Genomic DNA, 24,719 nt, shown 5'->3' with positions numbered 1-24,719 from the left:
CAAGCATTTATTTCACTTTTATCTTGAAGACGCTGACAGCTGGGTACTCCCAGTTTCCTTCCCCACTACTGCCTGCAAGAAAATATGTTTATATTGCCAACCTTGTCTCCAAGTTAGAACCACCTGGGGGGGGCTTTTAAAACAACAGTGCCTGTCACATGCCAGAGATGTAGTTTGTCTGCTCAGCACCCACTCCTGCACTTCTCAAGGGTCTCTGACAATGTCAGGATAGGGACTCAGGCTTACCTTGGCATTTTCATCCCATGTGGGCAACTTTGCATGCATCTAAGCCATCAGGGTTCATATTTATTTATTTACTTATTTATTTGTGTATTTATTTTTATGGTCTGGGGATCAAATTCAAGGCCTTGCTGAACTACACCCTCAGTCCAGGTTCACATTTTATACATTTTAGTGTCATTTCAGGCTCTGCTTCATCTCCACTCTTGTTTTCCTTTCATCCTACTTTTAATTTATGACATCTCATACATAAATCCTTTCCAGAATATGTGAGATGGAAAAATGCCTCCATTACTCTGCCACATGAATGCCACTGGACATATATGAGGAAAAGACAGTACAGAATTCAAAAGTATGCTGGTGACCAGGTGTGTTGGTGACCAGGGACCATGAAGAGCCCCAGCCTCTCTCAACATTTGGTGAGACCACTTGAGGCAGGGGCCCTCTACTTGCTGTCATGTGCCAGGTGTGGCCAGGAGACTGCAGCAGTATTTCCTGGGGTCAGTCAGAGGAGCATAAAGCTGCTAATACCACAGCTCATCCTCCTGCATCACAAGCCCACTTAACCACCCTGGAGAGAGAAAATGCACACCAAGCACCCACTCACAGCAACAGCTGGATAGCACTGTGAGGCCCAGCCATGGTCATTAAGTCACAGGTGCTCCTGACAACCTCTCTCCTTTGAACTGGCAAGCTCACAATGGAACCGTGGTGAGGCATAAGAATCTGAGGATCTCTGTACTTCCCCTTGCCTTTGCAGTTTCACTACAATGGTCCAGCTTTGCCACTTTGACTATGGCATCTTTCTCTACATCTCTGCTTGCAGCCAGGCAGATTCCCATCTTGCACTGATGTATCCCAGTCACAAGTTTTCTATTTGCCCTGGCCCATGAGCACAGCATATATCTCAGTACCCCTACTATTCTTTAGGGGACCACAGACTGCATCTATGACCACTGTCCCCTGTTCTCTCCACTGCAGATGCTGCATAGTGTCAAGTCACCCATACCCACTTTCTGTGCAAACAGGCAGATTTCAAAGAACCACCTTATGAAGAGAGACTTTCAGTCTTTCAATATCCCGTGTCCTACCATGAGCACTCAGGTACCTGAGAGGACAGGTATTTTCATTTGTTTTATTTACTTCTCTCTCTCCACTACTTGCCACAGTGTGCAGCACATAGTAGGTATTCAATAATCATTTCTTTAATAAATAAAATTAGGCAGTGTTTCATCAATGGTGAAGATGTTACGGGCTTCAGAACCATAAAGAACATCTAGATGTCGCATTACAACACCCAGGGCACCACCGAGCCCATTAGAAATGGGAAGTTTGATCCTGCATGGCTAAGGTCACTTGAGAATTCAGCTCAAATGTCCTTTCTTGTACTGCACAATAGCCATCCAAGGGTGCGCTACAGGCAGTACTTCCCATACAGCAGAATGGCAGCTAGCCCGGAGACTGTAAATAAATGAGAGTTCCACATCCCTCGATCCATCAAATCCTACCCCAAAGGCACCACTTACTGCCTAGTACAAAAGTTAATGTAGGATAGGAAAACAAAACAGTAAATGAAATATTAAATAGGATACTAAGAGGAGATCAAGAAAGACAAAAATGCCACAAGAGGAGTTTGGTAAGCTTAGGTAGCAAAGGTGGAAAGCGACCACTCCCTGGCTTTCCCTGGCTCACAGTCATGGAGTTCCATTTCATATATTCACCTCCTTCAGAAGCTTGGCTCAAAGCCATGGGGACCTGGCATCACATTCCAATGACAGATAGACCTTGGCTCCGATATCGATATCGGTGGCCCAAATGATGGCATGCCTTGTCTTAGTTCCTATGATGTGGCGTTAAAACCACAGAATGTGCGCATCTGATAAGAGTCCCCTACCCCCAGGCAGCACTGCAGAGAGCTGCCCCTGGGAGCAATCAGAGTGAGCCTTCTTCCCCCCTGGCCAGTAGGGGAGAAAGCTCTGAGAGGTAGGGACTGCTGGGGGCATCAGAAGATAATGAAGAAGAAGGGGTGGAGGAGGGGCCAATTGGAGCCCTGAGGGCTGACTCTCCTTCCAGGTGTCAGTCCTCCAACAAATTAAGCTTCTGTCCCAGTCCTGCTTCCTCCACTCTAAAAAGGAGGGTGATCATTGTTCCTTCCTCACAAGAGTGTTGGGAGGATAAAAGGGCAGTATATAAAAAAGGCCTCATAAATTGTGAAGTGCTAGGCATACTTGTAGCAATGTGTTCTCTTGGTGTCTACCTATTTATAGCACATTGTCCAGCATCAGCCTTTACCTGAAGGGACAATAACCCTACCCAGTGCCTGTAGTACATTCATTCCTTGTTAAGGAGACTGACTCTTCTGAGCCTAAACTCCTAAGGACCCTCCTGAACCAGTTGAACTTGGCCAGATCACAGGCCTGGAAACAATTTAAACAGGGAGACACACCTACCTAGAACAAACCTCAAAAAAAGATTGGCAAGGTCCCAAAAGAGTTAAGCCCTACTACTGCTTCGAGAGAAAAGAGAGAGAGAGAGAGAGAGAGAGAGCGGGATGAAGAAGAAGGAGGAGGAGGAGAAAGAGGGGGGAGGGGAGGAAGGGAAAGAACATCCTCTCCATAGTACACAACAACTTTCACAGCCAAATGCAACTTAGGAAGGACACTCACGGGAGTCAAGGCCACTGACCGCCCCACTCAACCCATCCACGGAACTGTCCAATTTTCTCCTACCTGGGTGTGCTCGGGTGTCCCAGTGGAGAGTGTGGGGATCGCAGCCCGCGGCGGAACCCGCCCAGCCTGGTGAGGCCAAGCCCTGGGAGCGGAGCGAGGACTGCTCCGGGGCGCAGGCGCGCGTCGGTCACATTCCTGCCGCTCGCGGGGCGCGGGGGGCGCGCGGGACGTAGTGCGGGGCCCGGCCGCTCTCCAGCTCGTCCCGGCCAGCGCCGAGCGCTCCGAGTCGGCTCGGGGCTCCGGGCAAGAGAGGCGCCCGCCCTGGCGGCCTGGGACTTGCGGGCGCGGCTCCAGCTCCTCCTGCCCAGCCACCGCGGGGGCGGAGAGCGGGCGGGGACAGCAGGCAGCGCCAGACCTCGGGCTGGGAGCGAACTGGCCCGGTGCCCCCACGGGCCGTCCGTCCAGGGGAGCGGGAGAAGCTGGACATCCCCTTCCCGACGCCACCCTGCCCCGGGTATCCCTACGGGGCCCCTGCTAGGGCTGGGCGCTCCCAAACCACCGCCCGGCTCCTCCACGGAAAACAGAGGCGGCCCCACCAAGGTCAGTTGGGACAGGTCACCTAGCCATCGCGACCAGACTTCGCCCACCCAGTGAGAACTGAGCTGGCAACCACCGGGCATCAGATTCCGAGGCGAACGCTGACGCTGCGGTGCCCAGGGTGGCCTGGGGCGCGGCTCCGGGCTCTAATTGCCTGAACTTGGAAGAGTAGCTAGATTTTTTTGTACCTTGGTTTCCTCTTCTGTGAGAAACGCTCCTAACAGCCTCCATCTCATGTTGTGGTTACAGAAGTTAGCATAAATCTGTGCGGGGCACAGAGTTGATACTGCGCAAGTGTTATCTGCTGATTCATGAAAAAGCAGTTTAACTGTCTTACGGTGGTCTTGATACTAGACCGAAACTGTTTTTTGATTTTTTTTCTTTTTTTTTTTTCGGTATTGGGATTTGAACTCAGGGCCTCAAACTTACTAGGAACTTACTAGGCAGGCGCCCTACTGCTTGAGCCACAACTTAAAACCCACTCACTTCCACAAGGAGAATTCACACTCAGGAAAATGAATGGCCAAGGTCATACAAATGAGTGCCAGGCAAGGTCGCACCTAGGACTGGGGGAGGGGAGAACTAATAAAAATTAAAATTGCACTTCCCCCCCCCCACACGCACACACACTACCCCACTGAGCTCAAGTGACCTTCCTGCTTCAGCCTCCTGAGTAACTACAGGCACACTGGATACTGGACTCTCCTTTTTCTAAGTGTTGACCCCTCCCCCCACCCACATCACAATCGTGTCCCACTAGACATACAGGTTTGTACACCCACGTGGGACTCTCAAATACCCGTTCCAGTATGAGATTTGAAAACTCCCGTTCTTATTTTATAATCTTGAAGGTCTCTCCTGGGACCTTGAGGTCATCTCCTCCCTCCCTTAGCTGTGCTGAGCACTTGCCCTGAATCTCCTTCCCTTTGCTTCCTTTCTTTAGGTAACTCCTATGTACACCTGCCTCACTTCACCTCCTGGATTGGAGTCTCCCATAAGCTAGAGACTGTCACCCCTGCATCCCTCTCTGCGGAGTTCTCAGCACCACACACACACACGCTCCAAACACATCCTAAACTTCAGCGTAACACTCCACTAACACCTCCTGTGCGTGCTGATGATGCAATACAGAGATTACAGCTTAGAAAAAAAACTTTCCAGAAACAGAAGTAGCACCCTTACCCTTCTGGAAAGTCTCTCACTATCCTCCCACCTCTGAAATGTGCTTATCATTGGGAATTCTTGACTGTCTCCCATCACACCCAGGCCACCTTCCTAAAAAGTGACCTCACCCTCTGAGGATTTCAGCCAGTCCCCCACCTGGTAAGTTGCTGGGGTCCGGGGAAACTCCAATAATATACCTGCAATGAACTGAAGTGACATAAGCTGATGTCTGAAACATAAAGCATTTCCCATGGCCCATGTCGTGGGAGAACATTTTGAAGGATTTTCTTTCATGGACATTAACACCAGGCTTAAAAGCTTGAGAGGAAAATATTTTTGTGCTCACAAAGTCCAAGTGTTGAAGAACTGAGACCATAGAGTTTATATCATAAACCTTGGAGTCCAGAAGAATATACATGGTGGTTTAAAACTGCTTTTTCCCACCAGAAGGAACAGAGGTGACCAGCAGAAAGGAAAGACAGAGCAGATTGGGATGGCTTGTGTTTATTAAACCCCAGGTCTCTGAGAGGTGGTCCAGCACCCCACTCTTCACCATCACCAAGCAAAAGAAACCCTAGCTTCCTTTTGAGAGAAGAAACTGATAGTGGCCCTGGCCTCCTTTTGAGGGAAGAAACTGATAGTGACTCCTGGAAGAGAGAATAAAGCTTGGCTTCTCAGGAAGACCCCTGGCATTGCCAGTGTTGTAGCAAAGTGCCATGTCCAGCCTGGCCTGAACCAAAATCAGCCCTGGCAGCAGAGCTGCTTGGGCCTGAGAATGGCTGTCTTACAGAGTTCAGGATATCCCAGTGCTAAACCCTCCAAGGGGACTGAGAGGAGCCAGAGCTGGTCAATACTTGAAAAGCCCTAGCAAGTGCAGTTCGAGGGACTGGCATGATTTTAGGTGGAGTTTGTAAGATCACAGAATGACCTGTGAACCTGAATCCATCCCCAGAAACCAGGATAAGCCTTCACCATCTCCATCTCCTCCACACTCAGTACCCCCAAATACTTCCAGTTAGAACCAGTGGAATCAGTGGACATGAAAAAACTCTGAATCAGTGAGATTTGTTTCTGCCATCAGATGGAATGAGAATTCCTATGTAAAGTTGACTTCAATTGCTAGAGAAATAAAGAAAATTACATTCTCACACACAAAGCCTCTGTGATTCTTAGCTTGCTGCACCTATTTTTCTATTTATGGAGCTGCCACTAGTCTCTCAAAGAACCACAACATAGATTTAAAACCACTGTCCCAGATGGACTTCCTAGTACAGCCCAGTTTTCTGCTCCCCTCACACATTTTCCATCTACTGACCTTCAGAAAACTGCTTTCTTACCTACATCTCTCATGACCTCCTGCACTGCAGCTTCTCAATTTAACTGGCTCAACACTCTCCTATTCTCTAAACACTCGTTCATGGGCTTCTGTGATCATTTTTCCATTCAAAGTACTCTGATTTCATAAGCTCTTTACCAAGCAGAAAGCCACAGTGTGCTAAAGATGAGAGCTGATGAGCTAGTGTAACATATCATGGGACTGTCAAGGCGAGGAACCATTTCTTAACCTCCTTTAAAGAACAGGAAAAGAGGACAGCGATGACAGTTCAATTTTTTGCTCTGTTGCAGTTTTAATCTTGCTCAATGAAGGCAATGACTGAAAGAGGTTTCTTGCACCTAGTTTACATCACATATTAACACAGAAGCAGCACAGCATGTTCCAGAGGCCAATAGACTTGGTAACTTCCTAGTACTGCTAACAGAAACAGATTGGTAAGTCTCTTTTCTCTCTCTCTCTCTCCCTCTCACCATCTGTCTTCTGTTTGATGAATTCACTAACACACAAAACTTTCAGCACCAGTAATCAAACTATCTATTGACACCCAAAAGGCAGTCCTTCCCCCTGAGATTGGGCTGGCTTTAGGGACTTGTTCATCCAATTAATCAATAAAATAACTCCTTTCTAGGACTTCTGAGCCCAATCATAAAAAACTTCTCAGGTTCTCCCTGGGCCTTTTGGAAGACTCACCCCTGGTGCCCAGAACTGGCAGGTTAGAAATACTACTGTCCTCAGACTGACACACTGTTGGAAAGCCCAAGTAACATGGAGGCCATGTAAATGTGCCACCTCAGCCATGTGCAGGTGTCAGCCTACCACCTCAGCTGTCAGTCAGAAAAATCTCCAGCCATGACAGTGTACCCTCTTGAATTTCAGGCCAGTCAACTCTAGTCAGCAGCTGTCTGATGACCTCTACATAAGAGGCCCCAAATGAGAACTACCCAACTGAGCTCCATCAACCCATGAAATCTTAAGAGATAATAATACAGTGTTGTTTTAAGTCGCAGAGTTTCAGGATGTATTGTAGCACAATAATGGATAAGCAAAACAATGACATACTCAGGAACGTGTCATGGTTCCCCATGGCCCATCCTGTCCCATTTAAGTAAACTAGCATGTCAGGTCTCTCGGATCAAAACAACATCCATCTCTTCTTCTCCAATTACAGAGGACCTGCTTAAGATTATTATTATGACATTATGACAATCTCACCAGCAAACAAAAGAAAAATCAGAGCTATGAGATGGCCAAATAGATTTAATTTTGTGTGTACGATTTTGAGTATCAGAAGTAGCTATAACCACATACTGATAAGTGCTAACCACTTGAATGATTTGGTTTCTAGTGTTGTTATTTGATGATTTTCTAAGAAATAGTGCAACCTAGAAGAAGTAAGCCTCCACAATCAAAGGTACTTGGAAGAGTGAAAAGTAGGCCACTACTTCTAAAAACAGAAGCTGAAGAATAATATGGTGAGACTCAAGTGTACCACATTTGTGGAATCATTTATCTAATACCCAAAGATTATGTTAACACCCACTTGCTTCTCTTGTCTATTTGGGGGGTAAATTGGGAACAACTCAACCGCAGGAAACCTCCATCCAACAATAATTACTATTACCCATGACCTCTCCAAGGGAAGATGGAGGCTGGGAAGATCCTTGGCCTTGAGTCCAAGGGTTGAGAGAAGAGGCTATGGAGCCAATGATTGCTTCTTTGCCACTTGCATTCTCATAAGTAAATCACTGTCTGAAGGGCCTAGAATGTGATCCAACTCTGCGACAGTTAGCCTGCCACTGAGCTCAGTTTATAAGCTGGTATGTCCTCAGAGGAGGGTACCACCACTGATCCTTAAGTCGTCATGAGAGTGACAGTAGTGTAAGTCTGTAATCTTGATTGCTTAGTAATAACATAAAAGACCCAGGATCCAGAAACTGGGTCAGACCCAAAGAGGGCTGAGTGTGACTTAGGCCTGGGCTGTCAGGAGGTAGTTATAAGGATTCCCTCCCATGTTTCTTGATCTGTGCTATCCAATACATGTAGTCTTTAGAAACATGTACCTATTTAAGTTATTTAAAATTAAATGAAATTTAAAATTCAGTTCCCCAGTGGCACTAGACACATACAAGAGCACAGTTAGCACAGGTTGTTAGCAGTTACCATGTTGGGCAGAGCAGATATGGGACACTACCACTGAAAAATATTCTATTGGACATTGATATTTAAAGTCTAGGAGACAGAGGGCTTCTTGAACAAAGGTCATCGTCTAGAAAGCTGATCTTCATCCAAAATGGACAGTCTGCTTGTTTTAAATTATACCCGAGCAAAAATCCTCACATCCTTCTGCCTTCCTTTCAATCAACCACATCATCATTCAGCCTGTCTTTATTGCCCAGCTAATCCTGTCCTCTCTATATTTTAGATACTCGATTTGTACACTATTACAATTACTGTACATTCATTAGTTAATGTAGTAATTACATTACCTTACATTCTTTGTAAATATATGGTTTAGTGTCTATATTTTGGGAATTTTTTTTTTTAGTAAAAGTAAGTATAAGATTTTCAGAGATAGGAATCTATGCATTTTGAAGGGAGGGGCATTGGGTATTTGTCCATTCCCTGTCTCCAAACATTCAGATACAATTAGATCAATCCCCAGAATGTCAGAAGGAGTCAACAGCCCAGCTAAAGAGAGTTGTAAAAGGATTTTCATTGTAAGTACTGTCCCAAACATCTGCTGCCCCTGCCATGATCTCTTATAAGGGCAACATATGGTTGATAGTCACAGCATCATTAAATCAGCAGAATACTTACTACCTTTTGATTAAAAATCAAATACCAGGATGGGCATAGTGGCTCAAGCCTGTAATCCTAGATACTTAGGAAGTGAAGTTCCAGAAGATCATGGTTTGAGGCCAGCCCTGGTGAAAAACTCACAAGATCCCCATCTCAACCTACAACTGGGCACAGTGGCATATGCCTGTCATCCCAGCTACTCAAGGCAACACGAATAGGCTGGCCTGGGCATACACCAAAAACCTATCTCAAAAATAACCAAAGCAAAAAGGGCTGCCAGAGTGGCTCAAAGTGGTAGTACATCTGGCAAACATGAAGCCCTGAGTTCAACCCCCCAGTACCGTGATCAATCAATCAATCAATAAAATAGCAGAGATCGAAGAACAATTACATCCCAAACCAAATTGTAAAATCTTACCATGTTAATGTTTTTGTCATTCCTTTCTGTTTATTCTCTAAGAAAAAGTCATTTATGTTGCTTTGGCCTGTTACTATGTCCTTGGACATATTAACTATGTATGTGTCAAGTAACTTGGTGGATTTCTAACTAAATCTCAGCACCTAAGTGCTGAGACACAAAAAAAATTCTCTAAGAGAGAAGGTGCCCATGGGAAGAGGTGCGTGTGGACACATAAGGACGTGGAAAAGCAGTCCTAGCTTGGAGAAGCTTCAATTCAGTACCCTGTCTCCTTTTGATATCCAGGTAGTGCTGGCCTCCCAGAACTTGGAGTGTTGCTACACACGATTTGACAACAACTGAGTGCACTTCAATTTTTCTAGGTAGAACTGAAATTATATCTTTCTTAAGTGCTTGGTAGAATTCACCAAAGAAGTTACTTGGGCCTGGAGCTTTCTTTATGGAAAGGTTAAATATAAGTGTGGTTTTACATTTTGTGTTTCTCTATTAAATACACTTATAATAACTGTTTTAATGTCTTTCAGCTAATTCTGACATCTGCGTTCGTCTGTGCTTGGTTTTGCTTGACTATTTTCCTCGTCACTTTTTTCCTGCTGCTTTTACTAGCTGGTAATTTTGGTTAGATACTAAACATTGTGGATTTTAACTTGTTGGATGCTGTATGTTTTCGTGTTCTGTGATTTATGTGAATTCTTGGAAACAGTTTGTTTGTAATCTTGCTTTTAAGACTTGCTCAGCAGGACTACAGCAGCACTCAGTGTGGGCATCTCTTGCCCCATTCCAAGTCCTCTCCCAAATGCCTATGAAGTAGACATTTGCCAGTCTGACTGGTGGGAATAAGAGGTGCTCCTGGCTTTGACCGCTATTTCATCTGATCCTTTGGGGTGGTTCATTTTCTGGACTCAGATGGTTTTCTCACATACATGCGCAGGTCAGTACTCTGCTGAATTCCTAAGTGGGACCCTCTGGAGGTCTCTGAAGGGCTCCTTCTCTGCAGCAGTTTCCTTTCCTGTGAACTATACCTGTCTTGGCCTGCTTGGCTCTGAGCCTTATCCCATCAACACAGGAAATCTTCTGAGCTATGTCTGGGTCCCCCTTCCCTATACTAAGGCCTGGAAACTCATGCCAGGAAACAGGAATAATCAAGGGCTCACCCATCTATTTCTTGTCTCTCAGGAATCACGGTCTTCCATCACTGATATGGAGTATGTTTAAAAAAAAAAAAGACTTGGCTTCATGTATTTTGTCCAGTTATGTGGCTATTTCTGGTGAGAAAGTAAATCCAGGCCCTATTACTCAATCTTGGCTGACCACAGAAATTTGCTAATGGTTTCTTCTTCAGTGAAGATTATTTACACGTCCATTCTTTTTCTTTCAATTTAGGTTAGGAAGCTTCTTGAAATCTCTATAAAGCATAACCAGCCTTAATCACTGATATCAGGTAAGAACAGCCTGGTAGATGCTGGCAGAGAGACCAGTTATGAGACACCAGCCAAGAGATAAACTCCCAAGGTTGCCAATGGGAGTGAAAAGGAAAGAATGTCTGTGAGTGGAGAAAGAAGGAAGGGAAAGGAAGGAGAATGGTGGCACCTCAAGACCAAAGAACCAAATCCACTGTCTCCAGGGTGGCCAAGTCCAAGAATCTTAAAGGAAGAATCATCAGCAACCATCACTAGTTGAACACAGGCATCAGAAGGATAAGTTAAGAGACAATTCTGAGAATGTTCTAGAAATTATTAGTTTGTAGCACTAGTCACAAGCCAAGATATGGAATCAACCTAGGTGTCCACTGACACCTAGGAAATGTGGTAAACACAATGGAATATTATTGAGCCATAAATATATGTTATGTTAAGTGAAGTCAGACACAGAAAGACAAATACCACATGTTGGCACATGTGGAAGCTAAGAAAGTTGAGTTCATAGATGAAGAGAATAGAAGAGTGGTCAGTGGAGGTGAGGAAGGGTCAGAAGAGGAGAGAAGATGGTTAATGGGTACAAGGGTACATTGGATAAGAAGAGTAACTTCTAATATTCCATAGCACTGCAGGATAACTGTGGCTGAAATAAGTAACTGTATGTTTCAAAACAGTTAGCAGAGAGGATTTTGAATGTTCCCAACACAAAGAGGTCTTAAATGTCTCAGGTGATAGTGATACCAATTACCTTGATCTCATCAATATAGATTGCATACCTGTATTAAAGTATTGCACTGTGCCCTGTAAGTATGTTAAAAGTATTGTGTGTCAATTAAAAATTAAAATACCTAAAAATAATTAAAGAGAAAAGGATATTCTATATTAGGGTTCTCAAAAGTCCCTGGAACCCTTTCAGAAGGTCATCAAGGTCAAAACTACTTTCATAATAATTCAAAGATGGTGTATGCCTTTTCATACACTTTCTCTCAAAAGTGTTCAGTGGAGTTTTCAGAGGCTTCACAGTATTATACTATCTCAAAGATCAGATATAGAAGCAGATCAGAATTCAACTGTCTTATGTTTTATGTTGTTAAACAAAACATAAAAACATTTCCATAACAATGTAAATGGTGTAAGACAATGCTACAATTCTCATTTTTGTTTGTTTTGTTTGTTTTAAGACTGAATTATTTTATAAAAGATGTTGTTATATTAACAGGTAATGAGTTTGTTGGAAATTTTAGTGATCCATAAAAAGTATTAATTTCTCAGTTTTACTTTCTAATATGGTTAATATCGGTAGAAGTAACCATACTGACAAAAGCTCTTTAACATTCTCAGTAATTTTTAAGAGTGCAAAGGCCCTTAGATGAAAATTTGAGAATTTCTGCTCTACATAAAAAAGCCTCACAGAGAGCACTGGGTAGATTATGGAAGTATCTTCCTAGGGGAAAAGCCAAAGGGCAAACCAAGAGGTCAGGAGGGGGTCTCCCTCCTCACCAGCTACCTCACCTAAAATCCATAGTTGGCAATGATATTTCACAGAACAGCAGCCACTATGGGCCTCACCCATAAGGAACTGTCCGAGACACATTGAGATTTTAGCCGCTCTTTAGGTAGCACGAGTCCCATCCTGAATTCCCCAGAAAGGAATGTGAAATCACCAGTACCATCTCCAATTGGCATGACCCAGCTTTCTTAACTAGTCATCTGAACCATGCCCAATAATGTATGGAGGAATGAACTATGTAAGAATCAAGCACCTACTATGTGTCTGACCATGAGTTAGACATTTAATAGGACAGCACGCCTAATGCTCAGAGCACCATGAATGGCATAACAGCCCTTGTTTCGTAGACAGCAATAGATGTCCCAGAGAGGCAAAGGAACTTGCCCACGAGTTACGCAGTGAGTAGAGTAACCGAACTCTCCAAGCTGCTGGACATTCTTGTTCACACTGCTGCTTTCAGCATTCCACCATCACCCACTGTGGTGGCACCATTGCTTGTAAAATACCTTAGAATGTGTGGGAGCTGGAGGTTTGATTTCTAGAACCAGAGGGAGCATAGTGGAATGAATATTAGGAGCATAGACAATAGAATCTACACCTCAGTTCTGATCCCAGCTCTCCCTCATACTAGCTGTGGGCTCTGAGCAAGTCACTTGATTTCTCTCATTGAGTCTGTTTCCTCACTGGTAAAATCATGTTGCAGTTGTGTGCTGCATGATGACATTTTGGTCAATAATGGACCATGTATATGAAGGTGGTCCCATAAGACTATATCATCCAATGACATCATAAGCATCTCAGCTTTTGTAAGTACACTTTATGATGTTCATACAAAGACAAAAGTCACCTAAGGACACACTTCCAGAACATACAGCATTAAGTAATGTACAGCTACATTAAGAGTGCCCATCTTATTGGGTTGCCGTAAAGACTAAATAAGTTAATTCATTAAAAGAATTTACATTGCCAGGTGCATACTCAGTGATAGAGATGATCGTTATCTCCATACACTACCCACATCTGGGTGATATGCCCAGGCTTTGTGAATCTATGAAATAGGCATTAATACTGCCTGCCCCATTACGCCACAGAGTTATTGAGAAAATTACAAAATTTTTTGTCCCTATAAATATTTTAACTGAGTAATACTATGCAAATAAGTAAATCTTACTGGGGATTTATTGGGTATCAACTCATAGTGTGATATCATTTTGAAATAGTGAGCTTTCTGGTAAAGAGTGGGCCAATATTGCTGGCTGAAAGAGCATACAACAGTCACCACAAGTGATAAGTTCCTCATTCCAAAACACCAGCCAAAACCACATTTTAAAAGCAGGGTATTTTTGCACAAACACTCAATCCTAAAGTAAGCAAGTATGAAACGGATAAATAACTTGATCTCTGTGGGAGAGGGCAGCAAACTTAGTCAGTTCTGTGAAGAAGTATCAGGAACTAGAGTCTAAACACTACTCAAAGATAATAAAGTCCTAAAAGGAAAAAAAACGTCAGCTTGCAGTGTGAAGTTTCACAACACTCTTTACAAAAACTTAGAATTCCATTTAATTATGGCCATGCCAAAGTAGTTCTGTTTGTCTCCATTTTTCATTGTTGAAAAGTTTTATCCAAACTTGAATCATTTCCTGTCTTAACAACTACAATATGTCTTTCTTGTTCCTCCTATACTACTAAAATTCAAATCACTACTGCCAAAGAAATTTCCCCTCCCCCACTGCAAAATAAGTATCCCAAGCCATTAGCTGTCACCATTAGATATTGCACACATGCATGTGTGCACGCACACGCACACAGACATGCACACACAGACCTACATTGTCTGAAGTCCTTACTGGTTTTCATAGCACATCACGATCTAACTTACTATATATGTGACTTCTTGATCTCTTTTATCAACTCTCCATACCCACTAGAATGTGGGCTTCATGAAAGCAAGGTTTGGGTTTATTTCTATTCATTGCTGTGTTATCACTGTTTTGAGTGAAGTCTGGTACATGGAAGATGTATTTTAAATACTTATTGAATGACTGAATGAATCACTTAACTCTGCCCATTAAGAGTAGGGCAGAGTGGATCATGCCTGTAATCCCAGCTACTTGGGGTGCAGAGGCAGGAGTATCGTGGTTCTAGACTGACCTAGGCAAAAAGCCCTATTTGAAAAATAACAACCAAAAGTGGCTGGGGGTGTGGTTCAAGTGGTACTACTCCTGCTGAAAAAGTGCAAGGTCCTGAGTTCAAATCTCAGTACTGCCAAAAAATAAGTTCTTGTACTTGGCTTCAGTATTTTGCAATCTCTTCACTTAATAATATTTTATTTTCTCTGCCTCCAATTTTTTCCACAGTCACTTACAGTTCCCTCAGTCATCTTTGTTTCTTATCACCATGAATATGCAAGTGTTACTTTAGGACACTCATCTGACCTAGCTGAAGTCTTAGGAGTCAGTTCAAGCTAAGACTCATTCTGGATGCTGAGATAATGGAGGAGTTGCAGAAGTGAGTCCTCTAGTGTGCTTTTCCTACCAAGACATTCCGCAGAGAGAAGACAGCACATGACACACTGTCGATGGGTTATAGATGAAGAGCCTCCAAGCCAGCCTCCCAGCCAGCGGCCTTGACAGTCACAAGGAGGCCACTGTCCTTGTCTGACCTTTTCTTGCTGGGGAACAGGGTGGGGAGGGAGTGTTTGAACATTTACTTCAATGATCTTACCCAATATATTCCTTTTCCTTTTCTTTTTCCCCTTTCCATTCCTTTCCCTCTTTTCCCCTCCCTCCTATTTCCATCTCTTTCTTTGACATCTTCCAAGTCTCATTCCTTGCACTCTATCAACCAAGAAAAATCCACACAAGGCACAATACAGAGTTCTATATGTTCTTAGAATTGCATTAATATACATTATTTCAAATTGTAATCTTTTACTGTTCAATATGTATTTCATTGATATAACCCTCTTATTTACTAATTTATTAATAAAATATTATTAATATTTCCACTAGTAATGTAAATTTTATTTTTATTTACCCAAATTTGTTTTTAGCATGAAACTCTAGGAATACTTCATTTTTTAAAAAAAACAAGTGTATATATAAGAAAACTCAGTGCCAAGCATGGTGGCTCACATCTGTAATCCCAGCTTCTCAGGAGGCAGAGATAGGAAGATCAGACTGAGGCCAGACCAGGCAAAACCAAGACCCTATCTAAAAGAAAATCTTAAAAAGCAAAATGACTGGGGGTGTGGCTCAACTAGTAGAGTACTTGTCCAGCAAGCACAAGGCCCCGAGTTCAAACCCTAGTGCAGCAAAAGGAAAATCAACTTGCTCCTCAAAGTGGGTCTCCTAATACTGTTCTCAAGAAGATACAAACAAAATTTTGCATGTAACTGACACTGGCTAGAACGAAGAAGAAGATATTACTCAGCTCTGAAGTCCCGTATGGAGGACTTAGCCCACAGCAGGACAACAGTCAAAATGAAAACATCATTGGTTGGACTATGTAGATAGGAAAGAAAATACTGTCACATGATGAGAGCATGTCATCTATTGCATTGGCATCCTTGCTTCAGAGGTGATAAAACAGGGAGGTAAAATATGAGGCTTTGCTGCTGAGAGAGAAAAAGGATGCTTTTTTTAAACTTCCCAAACTGTACTTTTCATCCAAAAGTGATGGAGGAAGACCAAACACCACAGACCATGCCTGGATAGTAGAGACACCCAGTGGGAAGGCCCCACTTACAGCTGGCAAGAAAAAAGCAAGGGCTCAGTTCTCACCCCAAACCCAGAGCGGAGAGCAGGACCTCCTCACCGGGCTGACGGTCTCCGCTCTCTGGAGAAGACTGAGAGATGAAAATCCTCTCAGAGAAGGTGAGCCTCAGTGAGGCTCAGCTCCAGCAGGAAGGAAGAAGATGCCAAAGTTCCTGGCCCAAGAAGGGGCTCTGAAGGAGCTGCGAGAACCCCCAGAAGAAGAGGCTGGCTCCCAGGCCTCACATGCGTGGGCAATGGCAAAGGCTCTGGTTCTAGCACAGGGCAGCTTGATGCCATCCCTGCTGGGACCTGTTGTGCCATGGCAGACACACAGTGGAAGGATGCATGAGCCAGGCACAATACACACAGGACACTGGGTCCACACTCACACCAGAGAAGAGCAAAGGGAGAAAGCTGTTTACCAGGACTTCCTGAGATTTCAAGTACACTGGGACCCAAGCAATAGCACCTGCTTTTGGCTATAAATTTTGACTCAAACCAGACATGATGGGACTCATTTACTCTTTAAACAACTTTTATTAATCATTAAACACACTTTATTGTGCTCATACTGCAGTGCTATGATGTAGGAGGCAGTGTTCAGTACTTGAGGTGTATTTGGAGACTATCACAAAATCCCTATGTTCTGTGGGGTGTGGATGGACAATAAGCAGTCAGCACAATAAAAGAAGGAGTTGCACAGTAGGTGAAAGGCGAAATGCAGAGGAAAGCAAGGGTCTGCACGGGAAGCCTGAGCTTGAGTGAGACTGCGCTTAGCTGCACATTATGTATTTCCCGTGAGCCCCTCCACTTCCTGCCATTGCTGCCTCCGTGTAAGGTTGAGGACAGGCCAATAAACACAAAATAGGCCTCCCTCAGAGAGCTGATGACCCAGCTGGGAGTACACACACGGGCTTACATGGGCGAGAGCTATCTTTTCCTCATTTAACAACTATTCACCAGGCACCAAGCACTGAGCACTCACACAACACAGACTGTACACACTATCCCTCCCATACACCATGTAACACACACCCAGACACCAGACACACACAACATACAATATACATCCTCACAAAACACTTGCAGAACACTTGCTCACCCAATAGGCATATACACAACACGCACATACAGACTCATGCAACACAGGGTGCATACACTCACACAACATATAGAACACAAAACAGACACACACAACACATTACATACACAATACACACTTACACAGTGGACACACGACATACTACTCATACACAACACAGACAAAACTCACTCACATAAACAGGCATATACAACACCCTTACGCAACACACGCAATGGGCATAAGAACACATAATAAACACAACAGCATACACATATACTTATAAAACTCAACACTCCCACAGCATACAATATACACGTATACAAGGCTCACAAGAAACACATGCCACATACACATTCATACAACAATAAAGATGCAAACACAATCATAACATCCACACACCTGCAATTCATACACTCACACAACCTATCTCAAAGTCTATGCACTAAAAGACTTTCCCTTTAAAGACTGCTGAGAGATGTAGGCTGATCTAGCCAAAAAAGCACTGAAATTGTTCATTAATCATACGTGGTAGAAAGTGAACGCTTTGCTACCTAAGGGGGCTTTGGAGCTAAGTCATTCCAGAATAACACCTTTATCCACAGAGTTTGCAGAGAGGTCACTGCAGAGCTCTGACAGAGATTAATGACCTTGGGAATGACTTGCAGAACAGAACTGGGGGGCGGGGAAGAATGGGAGATGTTAGTCATAGGGTCCAAATTTGAGGCTATGTCAGATGCATAAGTTCTAGGAAATCTAGCATGCATCTCAGTGACTATACTGAGTAATATTACATTGCAGATCTTGTTCTGTCCACAAGAAAAGGACAAGGAGAGGTCAGCTAATTCTGTGAGGTGGTAAGTGTGTCCATTGCTTATTGTTGTGCTCATATCACAGTGTGCATCAAATCATCATGTCATATACTCTAAATATACATATGTTTGATCTGTTGGGCACAGCTAGAAATAAAATGAATAAAATATAGATACACTGCCAAGTGCTAACGGCCTGGACTTGTTATGTAATTTCCGTGAAGTCTCTTCAAACTAAATCCCTGCTCAGTGAAGAAAGCCAGCTGGCACCAGGTGACCACACCTTCCTGGCATGTGGTGCCTCAGTGAATGCTAAATCATCTTTGAAACTGTGTCATAAGAGTGTCAGGTCCAGAAGTTAATGCCACACACTTAAGTTTGAAACAATAACCTACTGACTGCACATTTATTTTCGGCAGACCTAATGAAATGCAATTTGGTTTCCATGGTAAATAGCCCAACTTCACAAAGCAACACAAAGTGTTTTGAAAGGGAAAACCCACTGTATACAAAGGAATATTTGTGAGGTGCGGTAAGGAGCTTATGTTTTAACCAGGAATCCTTCAATTATTGAAAGAAAGGTACAACCTGACTTCAGCATGAAAGTTGTCACTCTTGCCATTCCGTAAGTACTTGCAAAGTTAGTTGTATGATCATTTTCAGCAATCTATTAAATAGATGTGGAATCTATTGTGGAACTTTTTTTTTAATTAGGTACATTTCCTTCTCTGTATTCACATTCAACAAACTTCTGTGCCCACATGTGCAGAGGTGTTTTTCTACCTCCAAGCAATTCTCTGGCAGCAGCTGGTGTTGTCCAATTCAGTTCAATTCTGACACTTACTGAAGTTAGTGCAGACCCCCCGGGTAAGTGTTCAGTCCCACAGGACTGCCCTTCACTGCAAATGCCAATTGCAAATGCAAAGCTCAGGCAGTCACCTGTACTTTGGAACACTAGAAATCAGGGTTCCTATAACCCTCTTTTCACATGCCTTAATTTGCTAGAACAGCTAGGCATCATGGCTCACAACCACAATCCCAGCTGTGAGGGAGGCATATGTAGGAGGATTGAGGCTGGCCTGGGCAAAAACCTTAAGATCATATCTGAAAAATAATTAAAACAAAAGAGCTGAGGAGCATGGTAAGAGTGACTGCCTAGCAAGTGCAAGGCCCTGAGTTCAAATGCCAATATCACCAAAAAAAAAAAAGGAAAGAAAAGAAAATTACTAGAACATCTTCAGAAGATAGAGAAATGTACTTACCCATTTCTTATATAATAAGGGATGTGATAAAGCTACAGATGAACAATCAGATAAAAAGATACAGAAGGCAAAGTATAGAAGTGAAGCTTCTATAGCAAGTGGGCTGTCCCACGTGGTCAGCAACCCAGAAACTCCCCCACCCCATACTTCAGGTATGGAAGCTTCATCACTTGGGCACAATGAATTATTAACTCACTCCCCACTTGCCAAAAGACGAGGAGCTGAAAGTTCCAATTTTCTAATCCTAGCTTGATCTTTCAAGCTGGTGACCAAGTCTCACTGAGGCTGGCCTCTTAAAACAAAGATGCTCCTATCACCCAGGAAATAGCAAGGGATTGCGGTTTAGGGGCTCTATGCTACAAACTGATGGAAAACTTCAGGAAGTAACAGCTTTGGCACTTTTCCAAAGTCTTAATAAATGAGGGTAACTCTTGAAACTCAAGTGCTTGGAACTCTGAACAGAGTAAATATTTTCTGCTCAACAGTGCCACTCACACAAAAACCATTTCTGAGAAATCCATATTACACATTCCTCAGGGGACCAAACAGACTTGGATATAGATTTAGATTCACCTAAGTAAATAAATAAGCAGGGAACATACCAGAAGACAGTCAGGATGACTATTCAAAACAGCTCTTTGAGACATAAATAACTGAAACCAATGTTGGCAACTGTTTCATGATCCAAGAAGTTGGAAGTAACTAAACAATAATATTTAGATCCATTTGATTTTGTGATGTCCCAGAGACATAGAACAGCAAATTCTTGTGTGTGTGGACATGTCACACTGCATGAAATCCTGGACAGGAGGGGCTGGCTGATGCAGCCTCCAGCTCAGCTCTTTCCAGTGTGCCTCACCAGCCTCAGTTCCCACATCTGCTCCTTGGAATAAAAGTGCCCACATCGAGGATGGCAAAAATATGGGTGAAGGGTTTATTGTGGTAGTTGGCACACAGTAGGGGTTTTCCGTTGTTATTTTTTGGTCACTGCAAAGACAGGCAGGGAAAGTGGTGTGATTTCAGGTGCACCACCACTAGAGTGGGGTTTCTTTCTATTCAAAACCAGACATGAGAAAAAGGGTAGATATAGGACAATATTTCCCAGTATTTAAAACTAAGACATTAAAAGTTCAGCCTTTCCAGTGGGGTAAAGACCTTTGAATGCTTTATTTTATTCCCCAGTCATGCTTTGCATAATGAAAGCACCACCTTTTAAAAGTCATTATTTCTTCCTCAGCCAAACATGGGTCACAAGAAAATTAAGAAATAACATGAGGAAGTGGAAATGACAAATTATCGACATGCAAAGTTTATCTAGGAAAATGTTAGCCTTTCAATAAAGAAAACCCTAGGACCAAGTGACCCTGCTATTAAAAATAATTCTCTAACATTTCTAACACAGTGCAAAGCACTCAAAACACACCTTCTGATCATACTTAGCTGAACCAATCTCAGCAATAGAGAACCTGGTCTCTCTCCACTCCTCTTTCAGGTTTGTCATTAGCTCACTCACAGACTTTCTCACAAATAAAATTCCCTGAATACGTCGAAGAACACCTAGATACAACAAAGCTAACCTAGAAATACCATTTGCAAAATTGTTGGCTATTGATTCCCAAATCTGGCTGACTTTTACATTTCATCTTTATATTTTAAAAAGAAGACAAAGGCAGCTACCATATTTACTGTAGCCCAGATTGGTATGTACCTACTATGCAAACAGCCAACCTCCCAATAGTCACAATTTTACTTTCTGTCTTCAGGGTTTCACTGTTACTACTTGTGACACCAACATTATGTGGGGGCAAAAGAAAAAGCTCTTCAACTTCTTTCTCAGGAGGGTTGTTACAGAAGGACAAAGAAAGGGTTAGAAGTCAGAAAAGAGAGAGATGATGGGGGCAGGAGTACACTGGGGAACCTGACAATGGTAATGAGATTCATTTACCTTATCAGTGCAAGGCTGAAGCTGTGGTGACTGTGTAACCCACATAGGCTTTTCCATATTGTTAAACCACACAGTGAGACAAAAACACTCCTTTCTTCTTAACAATTCAGATTAGTTGGAAAATAGTGCTGAGCAAGCCCCAACTTGTCCTTTACCTTAATCTCAAAAATTAAAACCTGCCACCATGCCAGGCTCCCTACTGCTCTGGGATAGAGCCCTGGCCATTCAATCGAGTTCCAGACCTCTCCAACTCCTCTGACCCTGCCTTTTTGGACAAGTGTCTCTCTTTGCCTTTGGTGAATCTCTGCTGATTTCATACCTGCAGAAATCTTCTCCAATCTCTAGGTCTTACCTCACTCAGGCAACTTCCTCTTAGAATTACCATCCTTCTTCTCTCCCAACTTCTCCTCCTCCTCTCCCTCCTAGCCCTTAAGAATCATCCTAAGCACTGTGATCTTACTCCCTGAGGTGGATCTAGGACTTTCCCATCCTTGCCATTAGAGGAAATATACATCTGTCTCCCCGTCCTCTGAAAAACTCAGTTTCTTCTCACCCCCTACCCCTCCCATACTTCTTCACTTCCACCCACACCCTGTCTGGTGGCATTTGGTGACCCCTATTTGTATTGCTGTGTTCTTCACCCCTGCTTCTCAGTTAAGATACTCTGTCTCTGAATGACGATAGCTTGAATGGAGCAGATGTTTAAATATTTGCCAGATGAATGAAAGTTGCTCCATTTACACTATTTCTGCCTCCAGTGCCTTAGGAAACTGAACGCACATTTAAGAGGTAGGGGGCCTTTTACAACTGCCAGAGACAGTCTTCTGAGATATAGTTCTAAATATCCCCAGCAGGCAGTGTTTGGCAATGACTCCGGCCAGGATTGATGCAGCAGCTTCTTGTTTACTTGGGTAATTGTCTGACTTGGTGGCCGTCTATTTCCCAGGTCTATGGTTCCCAGCCCACGTTATATGATACTGGCTGCACAGTATAATCGTCTGGAAGTTTTCAAAAGCCCAGTCTGCATCCAGAGCCACTGCTCCAAATGCCTGGGGGGTGGGGCCCAGGCACCAGTATTTTCAAGGCTCCTCCAGTGATTCAGTCTGCAGCCAGGATTGACAATCCTTGCTTACAGGCAGAGTGATTGTTGTCAGTAGAATCAGACCCCACTTGCATGTAACTGCATGGGTTCACTCGTTGCTTAGGCAGCAGTGCCTGTTTTCTACACATTCCAGCAAACTGAGGCCAGGCAAGGAGGAGAATTCAGCTCCAGGGGCTCATTCATATCCACCAGGCTCCTCTAGAATGCTAATTTCCTATCTGGACATTAGTCCCAACCCAAGGGTGGCCTGCCACCACCCCTCAGGCCCTAGCATCACTCACTGTCCTATGAATTTGGTTTCTGTTCACTATGTCACATAACCTTACCAATTTAAAACAATTTTTTTTCAGCTGGGGAAAAACAGTTTAGAATTCTGATCTCACGATGAAATAAATCACAGAGTTTGGGGCTGATGACCTATTGAAGTACGGTGAGTGGTGCTGGGTGTAATTTCCCACGTTATTACAATAGCAAAAACTGTAACCTCCTTAACCTCGCCTTCTCCCTGTGAGTCAGCTCAGGAACCCACCGTGTTAATATGGAGAAACTTAAACTTTGAGGAAATTCACTCAAAGAGGTAGTTAGGGCAAGTTCACATGAGACTTTTTTAAGTCAAGCAAGTTTCAATATATAGTCTATCACTATACGTTTTCCCCCAGGGAAGAAACCCTGTGAATCTTTGCATATGACTTTATACACTACTCTTTAAAAGACAGAGAGTGCTATTTGTGAAACCAGATTTCTCCCACCTACTTCCAAAAGTCTGTTAAACTATTCTAGAGAAATAGCTTCCATGTTCCTATGATATTTGACTGTGTACTTTATTGTTTGTCTATTTTGTTTGATTGATTTTGGCTTAAAGGGTTGTCAAAGGCTCTCTGCCTAATTGTTTCAAAGGCAAAAACGGTAACGCTTTCACATAATTCCTTTTTTAAAATAAGTAGCTTACAAATATCATGTGCCTATTTGGATGATATCTCTTAGAGGTGGCAGAAGGGAACAAACTCTGAAAATCTTCAGCCCAGACAATGACTGTTTCAACTACAGACAGTGGTTCAACTTAGGATTTTTAGTATGGTATGAAAGTGATACCCATTAAGTAGAAACCATACTTTGGATAGTGAATTCAGATCTTTTCCCAGACTGTTGATAGTCTGTGTGACGCTGCCAGTCACCCACAGTCATGAAGGGAAGCAACCATCACTCTGCAGTGATGCTTGATAAGTTAGATTATTAAATGCATTTTGAACTTATGATGGTTTTCTTGGAGCGTAACACCATTGTAAGCCAAGAAGTATTTGTTCTATAAAGTAGTGTTTTCCTTACTCAGGTCATCTTACCATTGCAATATAATGACATGGGAAGACCCATATTCAAATCCTGAGTCTGCTAATTATTTGCTGTGACCTGAAGAAACTTGGCTACTATCTGTAAGCCTTTGTTTCCTTGAGGAGAAATTGAAAATAATTAAACTGTGGAAGGAATGCAAGTAATGCCTTAAAAGTTCCTGAGATGGAGGTCTGCTGATCCTTTTTTGTTCTGGAACTGGCAGGTGAGGTGGATGCCTGGGCAAGGAGGCTCAGCCTGATGGAACGGCTTCCAAGACAGGATAAAAGAAAATCAACCTTGAGCAGAGCCTGAGAGCTCAAAGGGCTGGGGGAAAAGATTATACGAGAAAGTATAAGAATAGTTGTCCCAAGATTTCCAGTCAATTTTTACCCTCTCACTAACTCCGGGAATAGAATTAAAGAAGCCACATCAATTTCTAGGGATATAATTATGTCTTTGGAATGTGTTGGTTTTGTGGCGCATGTTGGAATATGTTATTGGTATAAATGTCTGAGTGGCTCCAGTCACCAAAACAACATCACTGACCTCAAACACAGAACTAACTCAGTGTCAAGAAATACAGCATCTTTACAACAAAGACAGGGAACAACTCATGAGTGTGTTTGTGTCCAATAATTTCCCCTGAAATGATAAACTAAGGCAAATGTCCACAGAAGACATTTGTGGCAAATGTCCACAAATGTGCTGTCACCTAGTTCTATAGCAATGTCATCATTCATTGACTCATTAATTCTGAGAATATGCAGACATAAAACTTGCTAAGATCCTTACTGAAATTTTAGTCTTTAAATCTAGTCATACCATTGTCATAGACTGACTGGACATGGTGTTAAGTCCATTCAGACTGCTCTAACAAGTTACTATAGACTGGGTGGCTTAAACGACAAACATTTATTTCTCACACTTCTGGAGGGTGGATGTCCAAGATCAAGGTGTCTGGTGAGCACCCACCTCCTTGTTTGTAGCAGCTGGTTTCTTGTTGTGTCTCTACATGACCAAAGGAAACCTAGCTCGATCTCTGGCTTCTTATAATAATTTTACTAACTCCATCCCCTCACAGGGCTCCTAATACCAGTACGATAAGGCAGCTTCTCCTAATACCATCACATTGGGGTCAGAGTTTTAGCATATGAGTTTGGAGAGGTAGGAAGAAACATTTAGTCCATTGCACACAGATAGAGGAAGCCCAATAGCCTAAAAACCTCTGAATCCTAAAATACGTACTTCAATTATAATTAGTATAGACATATTTCAAGTTTTA

The 24,719-nt window shown here is 43.1% G+C and overlaps 1 protein-coding gene across 8 annotated transcripts in view; it reads right to left on the bottom strand.

Annotated features, from left to right (window-relative positions):
* Il1r1 (interleukin 1 receptor type 1) overlaps window positions 1–24,719 on the bottom strand; it is a 74,467-nt gene that overhangs the window by 40,388 nt on the left and 9,360 nt on the right. The window contains exon 1 of one of the 8 annotated variants that reach the window (XM_020157395.2): window positions 2,970–3,240. The exons of the other annotated variants lie outside the window; for them this stretch is intronic. The gene's annotated coding sequence lies outside the window, so the exon portion shown is untranslated. Of the gene's footprint in view, window positions 1–2,969; window positions 3,241–24,719 lie in introns of those variants that run through there. 8 annotated transcript variants of the gene reach the window in all.

Source organism: Castor canadensis, chromosome 12 (genome assembly GCF_047511655.1).
Source record: "Castor canadensis chromosome 12, mCasCan1.hap1v2, whole genome shotgun sequence".
Taxonomy (NCBI): domain Eukaryota; kingdom Metazoa; phylum Chordata; class Mammalia; order Rodentia; family Castoridae; genus Castor; species Castor canadensis.
Note: the sequence above shows the minus strand (reverse complement) of the source record. Positions and strands in the feature narration are given on the sequence as shown.